The sequence below is a fragment of the Stenella coeruleoalba genome (genome assembly GCF_951394435.1).
Source record: "Stenella coeruleoalba genome assembly, chromosome: 15".
Taxonomy (NCBI): domain Eukaryota; kingdom Metazoa; phylum Chordata; class Mammalia; order Artiodactyla; family Delphinidae; genus Stenella; species Stenella coeruleoalba.
The window spans coordinates 81657920-81679717 of NC_137161.1; the positions used below are offsets into that span (position 1 = coordinate 81657920).

At 45.9% G+C, this 21798-nt stretch overlaps 1 protein-coding gene across 3 annotated transcripts in view; it reads left to right on the forward strand.

Moving 5' to 3' along the window:
* Nucleotides 1–13486: 13486 nt before the first annotated feature.
* GJC3 (gap junction protein gamma 3) overlaps nt 13487–21798 on the forward strand; it is a gene marked incomplete at its 3' end in the record, with an annotated part of 32150 nt that continues 23838 nt past the window's right edge. For 2 of the 3 annotated variants that reach the window (XR_013831646.1, XM_079945566.1), the window contains exon 1: nt 13487–13653. Of the gene's footprint in view, nt 13654–17817; nt 18480–21798 lie in introns of those variants that run through there. The other variant, XR_013831647.1, reaches the window with a different exon arrangement.

Genomic DNA, 21798 nt, shown 5'->3' on the forward strand with positions numbered 1-21798 from the left:
ATATATATATTACCCTTATTTACAATTGCCAAGATATGGAAGCAACCTAAGAGTCCATCAACAGATGAATGGATTACGAAGATGTGGTGTGTGTATACAATGGAATATTACTCAGGCATAAAAAAGAATGAAATTTTTCCATTTGCAACAACGTGGATGGACTTGGAGGGTATTATGCTAAGTGAAATAGGTCAGACAGAGAAAGACAAATACCGTATGATAGCACTTATATATGGAATAATAAAAATTTTTTTAAAAAGTGACATAGCACTGGTCTTTGAGAAGTTTAAAGTCTGGTGGGGATATTAGATCAATGCATGGGTCACCAAAATACAAAGTGAAATGATGCATATATCCAGAGCCATATAAACACACTTCTCTGTCCTGACTGCAGGTTTCCCAGGGCAGAATTAAGGGATCTGTGGGGCCCCTCTTCCAAGGGTTACTCTCTGGTAGTAGAAAAAGGGGTTGTCTCTTGCATAGCACAGGGAACTCTACTCTGTACTCTGTAATGACCTATATGGGAATAGAATCTAAAAAAGAGTGGATATATGTATATGTATAACAGAATCACTTTGCTGTACACCTGAAACTAACACAACATTGTAAATCAACTATACTCCAATAAAAATTAATTTAAAAAAAAAGAAAAAGGGGTTGTCTCAAGCCTGCTCCAAGGTCAGCTGTGACAAGGCCAGCTGTGACAAGGTCAGCTTCTCCTCCTGCTGCCCCTAAGTGCCACTGCCTGCTGTTGTCTACTCTGAGTCCCCTGGCTTGGAAAGGCCTCTTCTTCAGTTCCTGGACTTATGAAAGGTCCATAACACAAGATTGTTGTGCACCTGTGCCAGCGAGGCTGTGAGCAGGGCAGGGCGGAGTGGAAGGGGCCGGGCCAGGGAAGGAGCAGTCCCCACGTGAGGACCTTTCTCAGGTCAGCCACCTCTGTGCTGACTGAGGGCCTGGCCCTCACGCCTCCCCGCTCTGTCCCACTGTGTGTGGCCTCTGGCCTTCCCACCTGTCCCCTCTTGCTTCCTGTGGCTCCACAGAGAGACCACCACCGGTAGCCAGCCTGCTATCTGGCCCTTGTCAGCGCATCTGGGTGCAGTGGCTCTGTCCCTGAGCTGGGCTTTCCTCCAGCATGGTCGCCCCCCTCATCTGCTCCATTACCTCTGATACGCTGTGCAAACATATTTCTGGATAAAATGCTGGGAAGAAAAAAGATTGTTGTGCACAATAGATTTAATCCTCAGTTTCTGAATCAATGAGGAAGATGATAACATGCAGATTGGAATCAAACTCAAGGTGAATATTCAACATTTGCAACCACTGCAGCCATCAGGAATTTATACCTGCCCAGATCGCTCATGCTTAGCCCTCCCCCTGCACCCAAGCTCTCTGCTTTACCCAAATCTTCCCTCTCATCTTCTTCCTTCTAGGATTTTAACAATCTCTTGGAGCTTTTATTCTATTGAACATCGATGTCTCTTTATGTACGTCCATCCACCCCACCCCCAAGTGCCCACAGGGGCCAGGCAGCCAGTGGCTGGGATAAATTTAATTGTTACCTGAGCTTGAAGTGGGACTGTGGGTGGCTGTCCATCTGTTGAGCACAGGCCCTGGCGGAGGGAGGCACTCACCCTTCAGGCTATTGTTGCCAAACCAGGTGTGGACTCAGAATTTCCAGAAAGGCTAATTCTTCCAAGGAGAAAAGAGAAATGGGATTTTTAGATGAAGTCTCTCAATTTTTACTCGGTACTCAGCAAACAAACGAGGGGCACACTGGCACTGGGCATGCACACAATACACCCCCTCTGAGTTGGGCGCAGAGAGATTTGCAGGTGGCCGTGTGTGCTACCTCTCGCCTAAAGAGCCCCAGGGCGAGGAACCTTCCCTTTCTTATACAATTCCCTTCCAGGCGTTTTCCTAAACAAAGAGCCATCCACATGTGAAGTGAATGCTGATCCTCCACCAACAATATGGAAGCACTATTGCAATTCCTTCCCTTTAAAAAAATAGTCTTTTGGGGCTTCCCTGGTGGCGCAGTGGTTGAGAGTGCGCCTGCCGATGCAGGGGACACAGGTTCGTGCCCCGGTCCGGGAGGATCCCACGTATCCCTTAGTCTTTTTCTTTGCACTGCATGAGGAAATTGTACATCCTGGAGGTGGGTGGGGCCTCTGGGAGAAGGATGAGGGATGTAGCTGATTGTTTTGTTTTTTTTTAACATCTTTATTGGAGTGTAATTGCTTTACAATGGTGTGTTAGTTTCTGCTGTATAACAAAGTGAATCAGCTATACTATACACATATCCCCATGTCCCCTCCCTCTTGCGTCTCCCTCCCACCCTCCCTATCCCATCCCTCTAGGTGGTCACAAAGCACCCGCTGATCTCCCTGTGCTATTTGGCTGCACTGGGTCTTCGTTGCTGCGCGCAAGCTTCCTCTAGTTGCGGCGAGCGGGGGCTACTCTTCATTGCGGTGCGCGGGTTTCTCATTGTGGTGGCTTCTCTTATTGTGGAGCACAGGCTCTAGGTGCACGGGCTTCAGTATTTGTGGCATGTGGACTCAGTAGTTGTGGCTCGCGGGCCCTAGAGCGCAGGCTCAGTGGTTGTGGCGCACGGGCTTCGTTGCTTCACGGCCTGTGGGATCTTCCCGGACCAGGGCTCGAACCCACGTCCCCTGTATTGGCAGGCGGATTCTTAACTACTGCACCACCAGGGAAGTCCTGCAAAGTCCTTCTCACCATGAAAGATAACATATTCACAGATTTCAGTATTACGGCATAGATATTTTTTTGCGGGGGGTGGTGATCGTTCTGCCCACCAAAATTTCCTGGGGGAAGAATTCTTCAAACCCTCCCTGCAGGCTGTCCGTCCAGCTCGCAAGTCCTGGGCACGTACGGACCTGCATCCCCAGGCCATTGCTTCACCATCAACTGTCAGCTTGCCATCACCACCATCAAAGATGTTGCTGCTGCCACTACCCCCAAAGCAAATGACACCAGAATCACCTGCTGGCAAAGGAGTCTGGAAAGTATAATTTGCACGGTCCTAGCTTCTTCCATACAGAGCGGGAGCCAGAAGCTGGGAGCTGAGAGCAGACAGGAAGAGTCCACTGCACTCATTCTCACTGTTCATCAAGATTTAACTTCCATGTGGCAGCAGCAACAACAAAACACATTATACTTTCACTTAAGTTGTTGCAATGATTCCTCATACACATGAAATGCTTTTGTGCCTTTCCACAAATCCCCATCAGTCACTTATTCACCATTGGGTGTTAATGTCTTGTTCGGTTCCAATCTCACCTGTATAGTCTGTAATCTAAAATCTAAATTGTAAGTTAACCATTTCTGATGTAAAATTAGTAACACTCTTTATATAAAATAATAGGAGAAACAGAAGAAAAAGGACAGATTAGTGAATACATAAAAATATATAAATACATATATAACTATATACTACAAATAAGGAAGAAAATATTCATAGTTGCTACAGGTCTTACTTCCGTAACTCACTGCATGGTTGTGTTTGGGGGCTTTTTAATAACCTCTCTAAGCTTTCAGTTCCTTCATATGTAAAATAATGATAATTGATAACTGATCATTATTGATAATGATTGACAAGGGTGATAATGGTACTAACCTCGTAAAGTCTTTGTGAGCATTAAATGACATAATGTATAAATAATGTATTAAATGCATAGCAAAATGCTTGGTACACAGTTAACACTCAAGACCTGTTACCTATCATTATCATTATTATTGTTATTCTTATCATAATCTGAATCAGAAGAGGAAATAACGGAGCTTACATCCACATGGGGGGAAAGACGCAAGTAAATAATCAAGATAGTTTCATAGTGGTGCTGTGAAAAAAGCAAAACAATTTTGTGCATACTCACTAAAGGCATCTCTGATGATTTCTTAAGGACAGATTCTAAGAAATGAGATTGCTGGTCCCCCAAATAGTCAGAGGGTCTATATGAAATAGTGCTGGTAGCTCCAAGGTTCTAGACCTGTTGGCAAACGAACTCAGCTAATGAGATCAGGTGGCATCGCTCTGAAAGAACTCAAAGGTAAGAGCTGAGAGTACCACTCCGTGTAATGGTTTACCATTACAAAGAGATGCTGTGCTTACGGACTGACAGGCTGCCCTGAACAATAAAAGTTTCTGTAGGGCACTCTGGAAACTGAAGGCTCCCAAGTTTGACTTCCGGGCTGTGAAAGCTGGTGGAGTTGATACTGAAGGGGTGCCTCCCTGAAGGCGTTGGTGACACCAGGCACTAGGGACCCTGGAGGTATTTCATTGTGAGTTCCTCAGCGTTCTCTCTGCAGGGGCTTGTTGAGCCCTGGGTTTATAGTGAGAATCTGTGTTTGATTCAGTCTTGTACCAGGAACATTAAGAAGTTAGAGTCACTATAAACCAAATTTAGCTAGACATCTTTGGGGTCACTGACATAGTGTGATTTCAGACCACAAACTTTGCAGAGGGTGGTCTTGTGGTTGGGAAGTTTCCAAGGCCCGAAGAGCCACATTCCCAGCATCCTCTTCCTTGGTGTGGATCTTATTCTTACTCACCCCTCAGAGTGTTGTCCTTTGAGGTTCCTAGCTTTAGGCAGAGGCCTCAGGTCCCCAGCTTTGTCTCCCATCGTGTCATGTGTGGCCTGTCAAAACCCACGCTCTGGACACCAGAGGTGAGCAGACACTTCAGGGAAAAGTCTCTCACGGGTGTGCTTATCTCTCTGGACTGTCCTTTCTGGCCTCAGGGAATTCCCTTACTTTCCAACCGGCTCTTTCACATACAGTATTAATAAAAGATGTCTTTTTCATGGAACTCATCATTTTTCGGTATGCTCTATGGGGAGAGTTTCTCTAATCATCTTAGCTGCTCTATGACCAGAAGTAGAAATCCAGGAGGATATTATATGTAAGACTTGTAAGTCTGAAAAATTATAGGTGGCATGGCTGGAGTAAAATAGGCTTAATCATTAAATCTTGGAACACTAGAATGAAGATGCTCGTGCAAAGTACAAAGGACACGTACCTGGAGATATTGCTTTGTAGAGAAGATAGTGATTTTGTGGATCTTATTCCTGGGGGACAGGCTGGAAATATGTGGCCCTCGATGACTGTTTGCTATATAAATGGAAGGCAGGTAAGGGCAGAGTTGGATGGAATTTTTAGTTGGTTGAATAACCAGACCCAAGTTCTATTAACAAATTCATATCAACTTTAAATGGAGTCTCCAGAGACTGCTACCACTGGGCTCTGTACTGCTATTCCCGTTCAACAGGATCCTCTTATATGTGCTTTATATGACCTGTTTCCTCTTTTATCAGTGTCATACTCAAGAATGTTGGTGTCATAAAGTTGGATTAGCGCATGATCCTAAGCTAACGGTGTTAACTAATGTGTTGAAGGTAGAAAAGCAATTTCTGTCCCTCCTCCCCCGACCCCAATCCACAGACAGGGAATGGATGAGTTAAAATATAACAGGGCCAAGTGTTCTGCTTGTAGGGGGAAAAGTCTACAAGACATCCCTGTGGCTACCATCCAAGATGGAACATCAGTCTGGAAAAAACAAGTATAGAAGGCCCAGAAGTGAAAGATGTGGCTTTTTGACAGTAATGTTAGTGAACAAGGCCTGGGGTTCTTTACGGACTGTAAGCTCAAGGTGAGCCAAGGGTGAGTCAATCAAAGTTAAATAAATCTTAGGCTCCGTGAGCAGCAGCACAGAGTCCAATGAAGTGAGAGGCATGTCTTCCTCCACAAGTGGTCGGGCAACTAACTGGTTGCAGGGCTTCATCTCTGGGCACTGGAACTAACCAGAGTGCACGGAGGGGAGAGGTAGCCACATGGGGAAGGAGCAAGGGAAGATCCCTGCTCAGTAAGAAGAGCAGGGTCTGCTTAGGCTGAAGAGGGGGCTTAGCTGGGAGCCTGTATTAGTCTGCAGTGGCCGCCATAACAATATATTGTCTTAACATCTGGAGGCTTGATTCCTTCTGAGGCCTCCCTCCTTGGTTTGCAGATGGCCTTCTCCCTGTGTCCTCACTGGTCTTCCCTCTGTGTGTTTGTGTCCTAATCTCCTCTTCTTTTAAGGACACCTGTCCTACTGGATTAGGGCCTGCCCCAGGGACCTTATTTAAATTTTTTTTTAAAGGTACCATCTTAATCATTATTTTAAAATAAATTTATTTATTTATTTATTTTATTTTGGCTGCATTGGGTCTTCGTTGCGGTGCACGGGCTTCTCACTGCAGTGGCTTCTCCTGTTGAGGAGCACGGGGCTCTAGGCGGACAGGCTTCAGTAGTTGTGGCTCGCAAGCTCTAAAGCACAGGCTCAGTAGTTGTGGCGCATGGGCTTAGTTGCTCCACGGCATGTGGGATCTTCCTGGACCAGGGCTTGAACCCGTGTCCCCTGCATTGGCAGGCGGATTCTTTTTTTATTTTTAAAATTTTTTTGAATTTATTTATTTTTAATTAATTAATTTATTTTTGGCTGTGTTGGGTCTTCATTGCTGCGTGTGGGCTTTCTCTAGTTGTGGCGAGCGGGGGCTACTCTTCATTGCGGTGTGAGGGCTTCTCATTGCCGTGGCTTCTCTTGTTGCGGACCATGGTCTCTAGGCATGCGGGCTTCAGTAGTTGTGGCTCATGGGCTCAGTAGTTGTAGCTTGCGGGCTCTAGAGCGCAGGCTCAGTAGTTGTGGTGCACGGGCTTAGTTGCTCCGCGGCATGTGGGATCTTCCCAGACCAGGGCTCGTGTCCCCTGCAGTGGCAGGCGGATTCTTAACCACTGTGCCACCAGGGAAGCCCTGGCAGGCAGATTCTTAACCACTGCACCACCAGGGAAGTCCACCTCATTTAAATATAATTACCTCTTCAAAGACCCTGTCTCCAAATCCAGTCACCTTCTGAGGTACTGGGGGTTAGGACTTCAACACATGCACTTTTGGTGTGGCGACGATGATACATAATTCAGCCCATAACAATGACTGACTCTTGTTTCCACATGCAGAAAAGGAAGTAGATTTCTCTTTTGCGATTCCAGCAGACAAAGCAAAGACCACTGTGTAGGAATTATTAGGAAGGCCAATTCTGGCTCAATAGGAAAATCTTTGTAAGAAAGAAGAAAGAGCTTTGCCTTAGGAAGGGATGGTTTCAAAGATGGTCAAAAAGAGGGTGGATAGTCTCTTGTTGGGAATGTTGTATCTGAGAAAAGGCAGACTGGATGAATCCTCAAGATGCATCTATCAGCCTGAGGTTCTTTGATGCTGAGTGTACACAATTGCAAAAATATCTCTTGTGTTCCCCTTTAATGACAAAATACCAGACCTGAAGAGTCATCGTTTTGGATTGGGGTACCATTTCTTCTGTACTTAATTTTTTTAAATTGAGGTATAATTGACGTATAACCTTATATTAGTTCCAGGTATACAGCATAATGATTCAATGTTCATATATATTGCAAAACAATCACCACAATGTCAGGTTAACATCCGTCACCACACATAGTTACAAAATTGTTTTATCTTGTGATGAGAACTTTTCAGACCTACCCTCTTAGCAACTTTCAAATATGCAATATGGTATTATTAAATATAGTTGCCATGCTGTACATTGCATCCCCAGGACTTATTTTATAACTGGAAGTTTGTACCTTTTTTTTTTTTTTTTTTGCGGTACGCGGGCCTCTCACTGTTGTGGCCTCTCCCGTTGCGGAGCACAGGCTCCGGACACGCAGGCTCCAGACGTGCAGGCTCAGCGGCCATGGCTCACGGGCCCAGCCGCTCTGCAGCATGTGGGATCTTCCCGGACCGGGGCACGAACCCGTGTCCCCTGCATCGGCAGGCAGACTCTCAACCACTGCGCCACCAGGGAAGCCCGAGTTTGTACCTTTTGACTCTTTTCACCACTAACTCTGACCCTCCAGCCTCTGGCAGCCACCAATCTGTTCTCTGTATCGACGAGCTTGGCTTTTTTTTTTAGATTCCACATATAAGTGAGATTGTATGGTTTTTGTCTTTCTCTGTCTGACTTATTTCACTTAGCGTAATGCCCTCCAGGTCCACCCATGTTACTGCAAATGGCAAGGTTTCATTCTCTTTTATGATTGAATAATATTGAAGTACACACACACACACACACACACACACACACACTTCTTTTTAAAATAAATTTATTTATTATTTTATTATTATTATTTTTAAATCAACAAGTATTTATAGCCTCTTACAATTTCTATGTGGGTTAACTGGACCCAACAGTGCAATTCTATACCATGTGTTAGGGCTGCAGTCTTCTGAAGGCTCAACCCGGCTGGAATAGCCACGATGGCTGGCTCTTGGGGCGGGCAGTTGGTGCTGCTTGTCGTCTGGGAACTCAGCTGGGGCTGTTGATTGAAGGCCTTGATTGTTCTCCACACAGCTTCTCCATGTGGCGTGGGTTCCAAGAAGGAATACTCTAAGCGTGCTTCTACATGATAGAAGTCACCTTTCTTCTCTTGCAGTACTAGCAAGCAATTCAAAGTTCAAACCTCAGAGGATAAGGGCTGGGAAAGTAATTTCCTCTCCTATCTGCTTGAAGTCAATCTCCTGGTGGTCTCATTTCCTATATGAACCACCACTTGTAATCTTGGTGACTGAAATAGTAACCTACCACTTTCAGGGGACACACTGGCCTCTCAGAGACCTCACCTAGACAAGCAATTCAGAGTTGAGCTGACAATGCCAATAGTCATTCTAGGGATATGCACTTATATATATAGATTGCAAAGGGGTGGGGTAGGGTGGTGGTACGTTTCATTGGAGCCTCATGACAATCACTTATCTTATTATTGTAAGAGAACACTGCAAATGGGCTACATATTTACACACTACTGAGAACGAAACAGACATGGGAAAATAAGAAAAAACAAATCAACCAATCTAGTATATGTCCATGTCAACTACGCTAAATACTTCATTAATATTTTATGTCTTTTTAAAAATTTTATTTATTTTTTTTACAGCAGGCTCTTATTCGTTATCTATTTTATCCATATTAGTGTATACATGTCAATCCCAATCTCCCAATTCATCACAACACCACCCCCACCCCCACCACCCGCCGCTTTCCCCCCTTGGTGTCCATACATTTGTTCTCTACATCTGTGTCTCTATTTCTGCCCGCAAGCCGGTTCATCTGTACCATTTTTCTATTTATTTATTTATTTAGGCCACATTGGGTCTTCATTGCTGCGCGCAGGCTTTCTCTAGTTGCAGCGAGCGAGGGCTACTCTTCGTTGCGGTGCACGGGCTTCTCATTGCGGTGGCTTCTCTTGTTGCAGAGCATGGGCTCTATGTGCACGGCTTCAGTAGTTGTGGCACGTGGGCTCAGTAGTTGTGGCTCACGGGCTTAGTTGCTCCGCAGCATGGGAGATCTTCCTGGACCAGGGCTCTATCCCGTGTCCCCTGCATTGGCAGGCGGATTCCTAAACACTGTGCCACCAGGGAAGTCCGATACCACATTTTCTTTATCCACTTACCCATTGATGGACACTTAGGTTGTTTCTATATCTTGGCTATTGTAAATAATGCTGCAATAGACATGGGGTGCCTATATTTTTGAGTTAGTCTTAAGTTTTAAATGCAGAAATGAGAAGGAACAGTGGCTGGACTGCAGTGAGGTGACCCAGAAGGAGGAGGAAGTGAAGTCCTGCTTGGTTCTGCCCAGCTGGGACCACTGGTGGTCCTTTCATAGGTGAGCTGCCCCCTTGTTTGCAGGCCCATTCATATCAGGGGAAGATGTGAGGGGACCCAGCTGACCCTTAGGTATCAGCACAAGGTCACTCTGGTTGCTCTTGGGCACCAGTTCTATGACCTGAATTTCTGTTTTGTTCCAAAAACCAGCTCTCCTTGAATCTGAGTTCCCATGTCTGGAATCCTGACTTGTCCCTGTGCCTGAAGTCCTGGTTTAGGATTTATCTAGAACTCTGGTCCATTTAGGGCTGGCACAGGGCTTTGCATGCCCCTCTATGAAATTCTAGGACTCAACTTTAGGACATGTTCCTAGGACTTCTCTGATCGTCAGAGTTTCAATCACAGGCAAGCTGGGAGTCACCTCTCACGATGCCTCCCCCAAATTGCCTTCGGTATAATGCCAAACCTATAGGTAATAGAACACAGGGCGTGTCTGAGTCGGGATAGAACCTGAAGAGCAGCTGAACTAACCCAGAGCTTCCTCTAAACATCTGTGTAGTTTGTAAAGGAAAAGGACTGTCACTGCTGCAAGGAGCCGGCAGGGTAGAAGCAAGGTGTGGATGTGCAAACACACCCAGGCAGCACGGGGTGGCTGGCCATGGGGTGAACTGTCATTCATGGCCACCTGACCCTTAAAGTTGCTGGTTTCAGGAGTCACATTTTAACAATCGATGACAGGCTCTGAATGTTGAGAGAGAAGAAAGAGACAGGAGGGGGCTATTTAGAATTTTTGGAGGAAAGGAAGTGAGATCTTCACATTAGGAAAGATGCTTGAAAGCGTATAAGGAGCAATTTATCAGGAAGGTAGTGAAGATCTTAACGTAGGTCGGTTAAAAGAAAAATGGCGGCAGAGCTCAGGTGCATTGAAGGCAAAGACAAAAAACAACAACAACAACTCACAAACAACCAGTGTTAGAGGGACTCCCCTGGTGGTCCAGTGGTTAAGACTGCACACTCCCGACGCAGAGGGCCCGGGTTCGATCCCTGGTCAGGGAACTAGATCCCACAGGCCGCAACTAAGACCTGGCACAGCCAAATAAATACACAAATAAATAAATATTAAAAAAATATATAACAACCCAGTATTGGTAGTTTAGGCAGGGGATGAATAGAGATCCAGCAGGGAGGAGAAGCTAACTCTTAAATGTGAGTCGGTATAAATGTTTGTCTATATGCACGTAGGCAAATGGACTTTGCAAGCTGTAAGACATGGTAGCACATTAGTTGTCACAGGAAAGTGGTCCCTGAAGGATGGATTGGTGAGAAAAGAGGGGAGACAGGATTTGACAGCGACGGGAAAGACTAGGAAGTGAGGCCGGCCAGGTGCTGAGTCAGGTGCTGGAGCTGGGCTAAGTGGGGACGGGAGCAGAGCTGAGAAGTTCCAGCTGACCTCACAGGTCAAAGCAATTTGGATGGAGCAGGGCAGCTGGACTTGAGGGACAGAGATGGAACTCAGGTAACAGCTTCAGGTAGACACGCACAGGTTCGAATGCACGGGGACAAGCCCAAGAGGAGACAGGGAGAAATGAACTTGGAGGAAAGCTTCGGTGGTCCTACAGCACGTTCCCCCGCCGCCATGATTCCGCTGGTGGTAGAAGAGTGTGTATGTTTTGTGTCGTCTCACCCGGCTGGTCCACATAAGGCTCTGTCTGGTGCCCGGGGAATGCCACATTGGCGGTACCCATGGACAGACCCCGTGGTCCAGGCACAGTGCCCTGCAGCTCACACCGCCTTTGCTTTCTGCTAGGTCCCTGAGATGCAAGGCTCTCTCCCAGGAGCCACTGGAAGGACGTAACATATCGGAACAAGGTCTCCGCACACCTTACTTTACAGCCAAGTGGGAGGCAGGGGACGGAGTAGAAAAAGCTCATAACCTGCCGTCACTGGGCCTCTGCCTCTTGTTGGGTGTGTGGTTTCATGCCAGTGACTTGACTCTCTAAGTGTCAGCTCCTCATTGGTAAAACAGGGATGACTTTGGCTGCAGCTACCCACCTCCTTGCTGTCTTGAGGGTCACGTGAAACGGTGGAAATGACAATGTTTTGTCAACTGTACCTCGTGTGTGAAACATCACCATTCCTTGAGTGCTGAAAATGGCATTTCTCCCCACTTTGAAAGGTCCTAGATGATTTATTTGGTGCGGGTATGAATTAAAGGGGAAAATAATTAGCACTGTTTTGAGAATTTTTTCCAAATCCGCCAGATTCACTCTCAAAGAAGAGACGAGAGCATCTCCAAAAGACTGTTGTCAGGGGCCTGCCTTCCCCAAGGCCCTGGAACACAGACGGGGCCTGACCTGCGAAGGTCTCCGCCCGCTTCCCCCCCGCTCAGCCAGAGAACAGCCAGACGGCACTGCCACCTCCCTCCCTGTGCAAACAGCTCTCACCCAGCCGAGTAAACAGGCCTCCTGGGTAGCAGCGCCTCCGTGCTGCTTCTGTGTGATGAACCCCAGGAAACAAGGAGCCTTGGGCTCTGGACTTGGGTTCTGTTTTCAATCCGGGCCCCCGGGCAACGGGGTCATCTGTCTTGGCTCTCCTTCTCTCTTTCTGTAAACAGGGCTGGGGGCCCCTGTGGTTTGAGTACAGCCAGGCCCCTGCTCTCACTCCTCCCTGTGTAAACACATTACAAAGAATCTTTGTAACTGTCCAGAGGAAGGGAGCTTGAATCAGGAAGCGGGTGGTGGTAGAGATGGGGGTGGCTGCAGGGAGGGGGGAGAGGGGAGGGGGAGAAGAGGTGTTGTCCATCAATACTCCCTGTGCCGTGTGATGCAGAGAGGTCTGCTTTGCCCAGTGTCTGGCCATGGGAGGAGTGGGTCTGTCCCCTGCAGCAGAAACCAATCGGGCTGTGAGAAAAGGGGGGGAACAGACCTGATATCCTTCATCCCTGACACCTTCCCTACTGTAGAATTTCAGGTGTGGTAAGAAAAAGAACTAAAACCTCCTCTTCCAGCAGTGCAGTGTAGAAGAAAGAATATCCGCTGGAGAGTCGAGAAAACAAACTCTATTCCTGCCTCCACCCTTAATGAGCTGTGTGTCTTTTGGATGGTGCCTTAACCTCTCTGAGTTTCCTTGTCCAGATAAATTAAAACTATACTCTCTGCCATTTGTTGAGCCCCTTTGATGTGATGGGGACTTTAGGGGGTATGTTATTTTATTAATCCACACAACTACCCAATGAGGTAGGGAATGATTATCCCCATTTTAGAGATAAAGAAATTGAGGCTTAGCAGGTAGACCTGATTTGCCCCCAAAATGCACGTTAAGAATCGGAAGATTGGGACTGACATAAACACACTGCTATATATAAAATAGATAACTAATAAGGACCTACTGTAGAGCACAGGGAACCCTACTCAATACTCTGTAATGACCTATATGGGAAAAGAATCTAAAAAAGAGTGGATTTATGTGTATGTATAACTGAGTCACTTTGCTGCACACCTGAAACTAACACAGCCTTGTAAATCAACTACACTCCAATAAAAATTAACTGAAAAATAAAAAGAAGTGGCAGAAGCAGCTCTTCTCTCTGCCAAACCCCCATTTTGCCCCCACAACTGAGGATTTCTTTCCTTGACAACTTGGAAGCTGAGCTAAGAAGGTCCTGGCCTACGGAAAACAATCTTTCTTGCCGGAGACAGAGGTTCTGACTCATAAGCTCAAGGCCTGGGAGTCAGGGCTCTGTCTCAGGGGCCCCACCCTCCCCAGACATCTCCTCTCACTGCATTCCTGTATCACCTTGGGTAAAATCCAGGGAAAGAGAACAATCAGTGACTTGTTCCACCCGGGGTAGAACTTGGCAGGAACTCTCGGAATCGCTGTCACCACCTTTTCCACTCCAAGGCAGTTCATAAATGTCTACATTTCCACGGCACGTCTTGGAGGCTGCACGAGGGAGAGAGAACCGGTAACCCTCATACCTACAGGTAAAAATCAGCGCTGGGAGCATTGCTAAGGGGAGGAGTAAGAGAGGTTCAGAGGCCTTTGACAATAAACCCTCGACCACGATGTTCTAGGACTGGGATGGGCAAACTTCCACCACTGGGCCAACTGCAGCTTGATACATTTTTTGTAGAGCTAGCGACCTAAGAATTTTATGTTTTTATTTTTATTTTTTTAGATTTTATTGGAGTATAGTTGATTTGCAATGTTGTATTAGTTTCAGGTGTACAGCAAAGTGATTCAGTTATACATATGCATACAGTCATTCTTTTTCAGATTCTTTTCCCATATACGTTATTACAGAACATTGAGTAGGGTTCCCTGTGCTGTACAGTAGGTCCTTGTTGGTTATCTATTTTATATATAGAATTTTATGTTTTTAAATGCTTGGGAAAAAAATCAAAAGAATCATTGTTCATGACATGTGAAAATTATATTAAATTCAAATTTCAGCCCATAAATAAAGCGACTTTGGAAGGTAGCCACTCTTCTTCGTTTACACAGTTGCCTTTGCGCTAGGATGGCAGAGTTGAAGAGTTGTAACATCGACCATGTGGCCTGCAAAGCCTAAAGTATTTGCTGTCTGGCCCTTTACAGAAGAAGTTTGCCATCTCCTGTCCTAGGAAAAACTATGTGCCTGGGACAGGGGTTTGGGGGGAGGGTCTCACCATTCAGGAGGTAGATATTTATTTAACCCCTTGTTTTTGGTACAGCACCCACACCTCAGCTGCACCTGGTGGCCTCGATCCAGCTGGGTCTAGTTGGTAGCCTGAGGGGTGCAGGCTCCCAGACCCACAGTGGATGAGTGGCCTTGTCCTTCACCCCCTGCCGTTCAAGGGTCAGGTCCTTTCCTCCCCGGGCATCTGGAGTACTGGCAGCCAGGCTTGGACTCCTCAGGAGGGAGACTAGAGGGTTTTCCCCCGGAGAAACTGACCAAGAGACGAGATCTAGATGCTGACAGTTGGGAGTTGAGGGAAGCTCATGGTGGACAAGCCCTGCCCACAGCCAGGACCTTCCAGAGTCCCACGATGACATGTGAGTGGACGGCCAAGACATGTGAGCAAAGCCCCCATCTTTACATCTGGTGAGGTGGAGAATTTCAGGGCTGATCAAGGAAGAGATGGGACCATGATGTGTCAGATTCACAGAACAGGCCTACTGGGTCGGGACTGCATGAAAAGGACCTTACAGACAGCTGCAGGAGACCTTACAGGGGCAGCTGTGGCACCCAGAGCAGGAACAGGGCAAGGGAACTCCCAGGAGAGAGTGGAATCACAGAAGGGACTTTTGTGTCTCCGTGGCATCACTCAGCAGTGCGGTGGGGAGTTTCCAGGTCAGAGAGCCCTGAAGGGCAAGAGCAGATTTGGGGTCTTTCATGGCCCCAGGGTTTGTCTTATCTAAGGTAAGCTGATGCTGGGTGCAGTTTTTCAAAGTGGGCAGGCTCAGGTGGCTAAAAATACCCTTCTTTGGGCTATATTTAAAGCAATCGGATGTGTGAGGATTTGAATTTAGCACTGGTGGGCTTGGAGCCTGCTGTGAAGAAGTAAAAAACACTGAGGTCATCTCTAGCCCATGAAATAACAGCAGCCACAACAAGAGAAAGACCAGGAAACCATGGCAATGGAGGGAGCAGGAGAAAATCGTGAACAAGAACCTCTGCTGTTAACGTCCTCAGAGATATGAGAGGAAATTGCAGGGTGCTCTATAAAAGGAACACTCAGAAAACAAAAGGAGTATCTTTGAAATGGAAATTATTGGAGCAAAAATGGAAACTTCAACAGAAGAGAAGGTTAAGGAAATAGGACAGCAAATAGAACAAAAAAGACAAAGAAATTTTAGAAAATGACTGGAAAATGAAAATGAGAGAAGCAACCCAGGAGGTCCCACATCTGACTTTTAGGAATTTTGCAAGGAGAGAACAGAGAAAATGAAGTGGGGGAAATTGTAAGTAAAAGAATTTAAGATAATTCCTCAGAAATAGAGAACATGCACAGCCCACTGAATACTCAGCAAAATGAATGGGAAAGAAACAAACCATAGATGTGAAATTTTTGAGCCTAAAGATTTCCAGAAATCAAAACGAGTTCTCATATAAAGGACGAAGAATCAGAATGTTCCTGGGTGGCTCAATCGCAATATTAGAAGTTAGGAGACAAAATTCCATGGGAAAATAATTTCCAAACTAGAATTTTATGCCCAAACTAAAAAAAAGAGTTTTTTTAAAGGAGAGCAAAAAGACATTTTCAGATATGCAAGGTCTCAAAATATGAACTCCAACAGGCACTCTATCTCAGGATGCTTCTAGAAGGGTATGCTTCACCAAAAGGAGGAATAATCAGGAGAGAAAGGGGATCCGGAAGCAGGAAATCCAACATATCGGGGGTGGGGATGGTCCCAAGGTGACACCAACGCGTGACTGAGAAGCAGCCGGGCATTTCTGGGGCAGGAAGCGAGAGCTCCAGAATTTTTCTATAGAGTAAAACACATGCCTGTATTCAGGTGATAAATTGAACAGTTCTCAAAACCGAAAGAAAACATTTTAGCCCCAGTGGAAAAGGACTCCTTTGCATTTCTTAAACAAAGAAAAACTTCTTTTTGCTGTTGTTGTTTAGCAGTTTTCAAAAAAAACCAATCAAGTCCTTCTGTTTTTCCATGTCGGTTGTCACTTGTGCATCTATATGATAATATGAAGAAGACAAAATTTGGGGTAAAGAATATTCCAGCATCTCTGGCTATCTCCAGAACACAAGACCATACTACCCTCTTGTCTTAAACACTTCAGTTTTCCTTTTGAATATTGCGCAGCCAAACTCTCCCTAATGCATAGAGCCCATGGGTTTTCCAGATGGCTTTTGGCCTGTTCTAAAGTGTGAGCACAGTAAGAGCCTATATCTGGAGGGTTTTAGTGAAAAGAGCCTGAGCTTTGAACCTGAACAGACTAGCCTCTGCCACTCTGCAGCTGATGCATTTTGGCAACTGTTCTGACTTTTAAAAATGATCCTGTGCTTGCTTCGGCAGCACATATACTTAAATTGGAACGATACAGAGAAGATTAGCATGGCCCCTGAGCAAGGATGACACGCAAATTCGTGAAGTGTTCCATAGTTTTTGTGTAACATGGAATAAAGTCAATGAATGATTATATTGATTTCTTTGAGAACTGAGATTTTCAGCATGAGACAAAGAAAACATATATATAAGATCGATGCAGTTAAACAAAAACTCTATAGTCTTCAAGAAAAAAAAAAAGATCCTATCACGGCTACAAAGCATCTAGTACCATGGGTGGTTCCTAGAGACGCTTAATGCCTTGTGGCTGTGACATGTGTTAATGTTCTGTAGTTTCCACAGTGCTTTCATCTGTCCTTTCTCATCGACTCTTCATTGAGGTGGGAGGCAAGGCGAGAGGGCGAGTTTGAAGTCTCCACTTAAAAACAGACAAAACCAAGGCTCAGCACAGTCTAGTCCTCTGGGATGGACCCTTTGGTGGCGTAGCGTTTCTCGTCACTGGGCAACGCTCTACCACAGATAGAGCCATTGAGAAGGGGACTTCCTTGAAAGAGATTCATCCCTGCTGTGGTTTTACTTCCCATCCTACCCTCCCAGCAGCAGGACCATGTGGTTGAGAACAGACTGTGATTACAGATCTGCTCCCAGAAAGAGGGTGTTTTGACATTCCAAGTGGGACCAGGAGGGATAAGTGATGACAGGACAGAGTGGATCCAGGAAATAATGTTTTCCTATCCATTGCCTAAAGGAAATTGGAAAACAAGTGTGTACGAATCACTTCACTCCTATAAATAAGTTTACTACATAGATGGGATAAGAAATATCACGGCAGTCTGTAGAAATAACAAGGACAAAGCCCCAAGCAAAGGATAGAGCTTTTATTCTTAGGCAGGCTTAGAGTTCCTCTTTGAACATAACTAAGTAAACATTTGTGTTAAACCATGTCTTTAAAATGGTGAATGGGAAGGATTGTGCCAAGAATGCCACTTTAAACAAATTCAGATTCTCGAGTCATTTAGAAATAACTTAAAAAGCTTCAGACTATCATAATAACTGCCATGAGAGTAGGATCCATATTTAATTGTCTGCGCAAATTATCTGTGTATATGAGACTTCTGTTTACTTTTTCATTTTAAAAGAAATGTACAGGACTTCCCTGGTGGCGCAGTGGTTAAGAATCCGCCTGCCAAAGCAGGGGACACGGGTTCGAGCCCTGGTCCGGGAAGATCCCACATGTCGCGGAGCACCTAAGCCCGTGAGCCACAACTACTGAGCCTGCGCTCTAGAGCCCGCGAGCCACAACTACTGAGCCCGTGCGCCACAACTACTGAGCCCGTGCGCCACAACGACTGAAGCCCGCATGCCTAGAGCCCGCGCTCCGCAACAAGAGAAGCCACCGCAATGAGAAGCCCGCACACCGCAACGAAGAGGAGTCCCCGCTCGCCGCAACTAGAGAAAGCCTGCGTGCAGCAACGAAGACCCAACGCAGCCATAAATAAATAAATAAGCAAATAAATAAATAAAAATAATAAAAAGAAATGTGCAGTGGAGCTAAGAAAGTTACATTAGACCGTTTTGTGTAGGGCAAAGAACCCTGAAGGCGTCATTGTGTAAAGGATACTCATAATGTTGACCAAGTCAGAGAAAAATGAGTTAAATCATACACACACAGGCAGGTGTCATAAATTTTAGAAAGATTTCCATGCAGAATGATTAAAAGTGTTATTTCTGAAAATATTAGCAAAAGGTCAATAAATGTGGATTGAATGCAGAAAAATTATTTACAACAATAAATAAATATCCGAAGACTAAAACACTAACATGTAAATGGTTATCTCTAACATATAACAATATATTCCAATAGTCCCGTTATAGACTGGCTTTTGGGAATTTGGAGCTTATTTTCCCAAATAAGTAGTGCTGTAGACATCAGTTATGCTCTCACAAAAGTTTAGGTAAAACAGCATGTAGATAAAACCCTGTGTACCTGCAGTGAAAATCAGTAGAAACCCTAGCATAGACGTACAAAAGGAAAACAATAAAATTGGGTTAGAAATGCTATATTGGTTTGCATGCTAGTTTTCGAGGATTAGAGAACTACTGAAAAAAGAGATTACTTCTGGGGGGATTCTGAGTGAGGTATCTGGGCTTTCAAATAACTGAAGTGCTGGTGGCACCCATGTGATTTCACTTTAATATTTATGGCCTTCTCTTTTCTTGATACACTTATATCTCTGGATTATTGTGAGTCAAATCAGCAGTGATTATTGTCATTTTTAAGTTCACAAATGGTATGAAGAGGGTGAGGGGATAAAGGACAGTATTGCTTTTTTTTTTTTTTTAACTGAGGTATAATTGATTTACAATGTTGTGTTAAGGACAGTGTGTCTTTTAAGGTAAAAGGCAAACGATGAAAGATAGGGGCCTGTTGCAGGGACGTAAAGAGGGAGCTTGTGCAGCCTTGTGAAAGGGTGTGAGACGGCATAACTTAATGGTAAGCAGTGAGGGGCAGGAAAAGGCAGTGAGTCATGGTTGCCCTGAGATGCCTCATCACACGTGTCCTTCCGCCTTAACTCCTGGGTTCTGGTCAGCATCTTCAGGGGTGGTGGATTCTAGGGGTGGGGTGGCGTGGGGGAGGGTGGAGCAAGAAGGAGGTAGGGTGCATCCGGCCACTGTACATACAGAACATCTGTAAACGGAACCCTCGTAACTTGAGGACTACCTGTATCGTGTATATTTCAATCTCATCCACGCCACCCCATTTTTCCCCCCACATGCTTTCCCAATTTCTGATAATTGTGAGTCTCTGCAATAGAACCATAATTATTATCCATCACATCCCCTCCTGAGAAATTAAGAAAAATGTAGCTTGAGGCATTACAAAAGGACCAGAAGAAAACAGTGACCAGATAGTCTGTTTACCTAGACTCCGTGTTTCTGGAATGTGAGTAAGCTCATGCACACTCGGTAAACAGGGGAACCGTATTAGTATAAAGTGAAGCCCTATTGTTTCATATACAAGTTTTCTCCGTTTACTGTTTTGAGCTGCTAAAGCACCGGCGCCTGCAAGCAAAGCACACCAATGAAGCTGAACTCAGCAAGGTGCGAGGCAATCCAGAACAGTACTCGCCCCTTCTTTCCCCGTAAGCTCCGGTGGCCACATGCTCTATTTTGGAAAGGCTTATGCACACTTGTCCCTAATTTTTGTGTATTAGCCCATGTCTCCCTAACTCTATAGCCTCAAGCTTTCCTCACAGCCCTTCCATCAAGCTACCTTCCCCTTTTATTTAAAAAAATTCCCCCGGTTTTACTGAGATAGAATTGACATATTGTATTGTATTAGTTTCAGGTGTACAACATGATTGATAATATGTATATATTGTGAAATGACCACCACAATTACTTAACACCATCACCTCACATAGTTAACAATTTTTTTTCTTGTGATGCAGGCTTTTAAGATCCACTCTCTTAACAACTTTCAAACATATAACACAGTATTAACTATAGTCATCATGCTGTACGTTACATTTCCAGAATGTCTTATAACTGAAAGTTTGTACCTTTGGACCACTTTCACTATTTTTACAAGAAATCTCTAGAGCAGGGATTTGTGGCCACACATTCACTAATCCCCACTACCCAGTGCAGAATAAACATTTACCAGAATGGTATTGAAATATTTACTGCTCTCTCTGCAGTTCTCCCCACCCTTTCACCTTTAGGCTTTTGCACCAGCTCTATCCGGAATATCCTTGGCTGGTAGGGCAGTGCCACAGATCCAATTCTTATTCTCCTTCGAATACCACCCCCGCCCCAACCCCCCTTTGCAAAATCTTCAGGATTTGATCGCAGCAGCCGCTGCAGCTCTTTATCGGTATCTCTCCATCTCTCGGTCGTATCTCACATTATATCGACAACACACGTCAGTTCCCTTGCTAGAGCGCCCAGCTCGGGAAATGCAAAAATCTACTCTGATGTTTATTCCCCCTACACCCAGGCCAGCGCTCGGCTGATTAAGTGCATGTGGAAGAATAAAGAACATGCAAAGCCAAGGGATCCAGCGTGTGTTCTGCGGTTCAACAACCTGGATTTCCCACAGGGTCGTTTCAAAAGGAGTTTCTGTAGACTTGGGAGGGGCCGGGGGCGGCCTGAACTCCGCTGCCAGTCTGGCTCCAAGGAGGCCAGAACGAGGGGTCAAACCTCGGACCTACTCCCGCTCCCGCCCCAAGTCTCCGTATGTCCACCCGGGCTGGCTGGGAGCACAAAAGGAGGGCAACACCAAAAATGCGAGGGTAGGGAGATGTGGTGCCTGCAACTGGCCGCCAGGCCTTCTTGGGCCCCACAGGCCGAGACTGGCATCGCGTAACCCGATAACCCACGCCTTTATCCTGGGGGCCTCAGAGCCACGCCTCACCGTGCAGCCCCGCAGATAAGAGCTCAGAGAACTGACCCCCCGGGCCGCAGTCGACTGCGGCACACAAAGGCCGGAAGTAAGTCGGCGTCAGCCTGGCGAGGCGTCCTCTCTAGGACCCAGGAGGCCCCACACCTCAGTGGTTCGCCAGAATCGCAGGTGGCGGGAGAGGACCAGGGCCAGACCCGGCAAGACCTCGTCTCCCAGGGCGTGTGCCCCACTCCAGGCGCAACAAAGTGAATCGAAAGAAACAACTTGGAAATCAAATCCAGAACTTTTATGTGCAAGAGAAACTCCCCTTAAATGTATTCAGGCCTGTTTCAGCTAAGAGTTTGGAGCACAGTGGGTTATCATCCTAGCTCCCCGCAGAGCAGGAGGAAACAACATGGAGAAAGTTCTCCGTGGCTCAGGGCTCAGGGCCTCTCACTGACAGAGTGTCTCAGAACCCGGACCTGTGCCACCACAGTCAGTGCACTTTCTGCTGCCCGGGGCTGCCTCTCATCAGAAAGACTCAGTAGGGACAGGAGAGTGTCTTCAGTAAATGGTGCTGGGAAACTGGATTACCACCTGCAGAAGAATGAAACTGGATCCCTGTCTTCTACCACTCACAAAAACTAACTTGAAATGGATTAAAGACTTAAATATAAGACCTGAAACCATGAAACTAATGAAGAAAACACAAGGAAAAAGCTCCATGACTTTGGTC